This window comes from Camellia sinensis, chromosome 10 (genome assembly GCF_055761805.1).
Source record: "Camellia sinensis isolate YWXY chromosome 10, ASM5576180v1, whole genome shotgun sequence".
NCBI classification, from domain to species: domain Eukaryota; kingdom Viridiplantae; phylum Streptophyta; class Magnoliopsida; order Ericales; family Theaceae; genus Camellia; species Camellia sinensis.
In genome coordinates this window covers 3,907,485-3,910,847 of record NC_138970.1, presented here as the reverse complement: position 1 = coordinate 3,910,847, position 3,363 = coordinate 3,907,485, and the positions used below count along the sequence as shown (strand labels likewise).

Genomic DNA, 3,363 nt, shown 5'->3' with positions numbered 1-3,363 from the left:
TTTATATAAAATCTTACTGTCAAAGATCGGCTTCACTCAAATTCATGTCACCTAACCTTAAGCTCATGTTTGGCAATAACTTTTTTAGTTAAAATAATCAATAAAAATAAAATAAAATAAAATAATTAATAAGACAAAACGACATATTTAAATCATAATTATTTCATTTTTTTTTTAAAAAAACTATCAAATTAACTATAAAAATTAAAAAAAAAATCAACTTTCCAAATACAACTTTTTAACAAGGTTAAAATAATCAAAAAGTGTAAAAGACAATTAAAATAGCCAACTTTCCAATTGGGCCCTATACATACATGTTTTCCATGCAAAGCTTGAATTTTCAAAGGGAAAAAAAAAGAAAAAATGAAAAAGAAAAGAGAGAGAATAGAGAATAGACCAAACTTTATATTTTAAGGAGCATATGGCTATTCTCTTTGGAACCTCTCTTATTTCATAATTTGTGCTTGTAATTCACGCCAAACTTGACCGTAGTCCATACTCAAAAATTGATTTCGCCAAAAATTATACAAATTATTATTGCTACAAATTTGAGTGACACATTTTGTATATTTGGTGACAGTAATGCTTCAATCATTAAATTTGAGTACTAGATATTAATTGTTTGATTTGTTATTATTGATGTACAAAAACATGAAAGCTAAATGGCTTATACAGTTGCCAAAATGTGTGTTCCTCCTTGGGAGGTCACAATTTTGATTCTCTCCCACCAATGTTTTAAATAATAATAATAATAATAATAATAATAATTGAAATGTAGGATTTACCAAACCAATATCCTAAAGACATATCACATTTTAGTAAGTAGGTTAAAAGTTAATTTTTTAACTTTTTTAAGTTAAATCTCTTCTCAACATTTTTATATGTTTTTTTAAAAAGAAAGTAAAAAAAATCAACTTTTAACTTACATTCCAAAATATTCTATAAAATTGAATAATATTGTACAAATTAAAAAAATTTATAAAACTTTTCCTTTCTCATGTGTGTCTGTAAATTTATTTATTTATTTTTTTCATGGAAGTGTGTGATTTCGTTCTGATTAATCTCCAACTACATGTAATTTTTTTGTTTCATATATAGTATGTAATTAACATACTTAAAAGTCCTATGTTCTCTCAATCAACAATGCAAAATAGAATTTTAAACCATACCGTTAATGATCGAACCAATAACTTTTAGGTCGTCTGACCAAAGACTTCTAACTTGTTGGGAGGGTTATGGATCTGACCATCTAGAACCCAATTGGTTAACAATAAAGCTAGAACACCAGAAAATGTCAAGAAGTCACTTAGAATTTTTGTGTAGGATTTAGATTTAATTCTATAAAATGAGACTTATATTTAAAATAAATTTTAACTATTTAATTTTTTAAATATTTATTTAAAAAACACTCATGTGAGAGGTTCCTGGAACTCTTGAGTCAATAGGCCAAGTTTAAATTTTTTTTACGCTAAAAGAATATTATTTGTCTAAAAAACAATCTCTTTGTTCAAAATTTATTAACTTGTCTATTTGGTCAAATATTATTTATTTGTTTAAATATTTCATTATTTGTATACGTATCACATATTTGTGCAACTATGTATTCAAATGTCACACTATTTGTATACTTGTCACTTTTATCTATTAATTTATCTGTTTAATATCACTTATTTGCCGCACTACATTGCCATCCATTGCCTCATTTTTTACACTTATTTGTCACACTTCACTGCCATCCATTGCCTCATTTTTGACTACTTTTCAACGTGTCATTCTTAATAAATAAGATTAATTTTTTGATTTAATGTTTAACACACTCTTCAACTTGAATTTACTGGCAATTTTTTCTTTTTTAAATATATATACATTTTTTTTGAGATACCCTTGTTAAATGGTTGATTGATAAATTTCACTATAAAGCAACACCCAATTCCATTTGGTCCTCCACCTCTTTTCTTCCTTGAAAACCTTACCACCCTTTATTTCCCCACCATGGCCAAAGCCATCCCAAACGTCACCTCCACCAGCTTCACCATCTTCTTCTTCTCCCTCCTCATAGCGACAAAAGCTCAAGAATTCTCAAGAAACCTCTCCCAGAAAAAACTAGGGCTCAAAAAAGAAAAGCTCAGCCACCTCCACTTCTACTTCCACGACATCGTCTCCGGCAAAAACGCAACCGCAATCCGAGTTGCAGAGGCTCCTATGACAAACAAATCCCCAACCTTTTTCGGAGCCGTGGTCATGATGGACGACCCGTTGACAATAAAGCCTGAACTGAGCTCCAAACAAGTGGGAAGAGCACAGGGAATCTATGCCTCTGCATCACTGAATGAGTTAGGTTTCTTGATGGTTCTTAACTTTGCTTTCACAGAAGGGAAGTACAATGGAAGCAATCTTAGTATTTTGGGTCGAAACACTGTGCTTTCGACGGTGAGAGAGTTGCCGGTGGTCGGAGGGAGTGGACTTTTCAGATTTGCAAGAGGGTATGCTCATGCCGAGACTCACTCGGTTAACTTTACCAGTGGTGATGCTGTTGTGGAGTACAATGTCTATGTCCTCCATTATTGACCACTTGTTTTAGTTTCCAAGTCCACAGAAAATAGAAAAATACTCTTTAAAAATTGAGATTTTTTTTTTAAAATTTGATTTTCTATTGGATACGAATGTAATAAGATTTATATTAATGTTTACATGTGTGATTTATATTTTTAAGTCTAGTGATAAAAAAATTTTGATAAGAAATCTGTTTATGTATAATTGTTATTTGACATTTTACTACTTATGTATTATTATTTTTGAAAGTTTTAAGAGCATTTTGCAAGGATTGAAAAAATAAAATAAGAAAGTTATTCAGTTGTGTGTTTCGGAAAATGTTTCCCTGGAATGTGGAGTTATATATTCTTAAGGATATCGGAGTGTTTTGAAAAGTTGGTAAAAAGTTGATTTTTTGATTTTTTTAATTTATTTTATCTTTTTATGAGTAAAAAATGTGAGAGATAAGGTAACCAAAAATAGAAAAAAAATCAAAAGCTAGCTCTTTTTAGCCCTTCCCAAAAGAGCTAAGTAGTTGTTGAGATGTGCTGTGTAGGTGTATTTTTTGATTAAAAAAATAGAAAAAAAAAATTGTTATGTTTGGAATAATTTTTGAATTTTTTATAAAAGATGTGTAATAAAATATTATAATAAAATTAAAATGACTATTTTACCCTTTTAACTTTTTGACTTTTAGCTTTTTGAATTCAAAAGACAAAATAATAATTTTACCTTAGTGGCTTTCCCTCACAAGTTACCCTTAAATAATTTAAAATTTTTAATTTTTTTAATAAATTTTTAACATTTTAACTTTTTTTAATTTATCCCAAA

The 3,363-nt window shown here is 28.7% G+C and overlaps 1 pseudogene across 1 annotated transcript; it reads left to right on the top strand.

Annotated features, from left to right (window-relative positions):
• Window positions 1–1,917: 1,917 nt before the first annotated feature.
• On the top strand, window positions 1,918–2,742 carry LOC114307042 (dirigent protein 22 pseudogene; annotated as a pseudogene). The gene has a single exon (XR_014341550.1). The product of XR_014341550.1 is annotated as a dirigent protein 22 pseudogene (transcript).
• The last annotated feature ends 621 nt before the right edge of the window (window positions 2,743–3,363 follow it).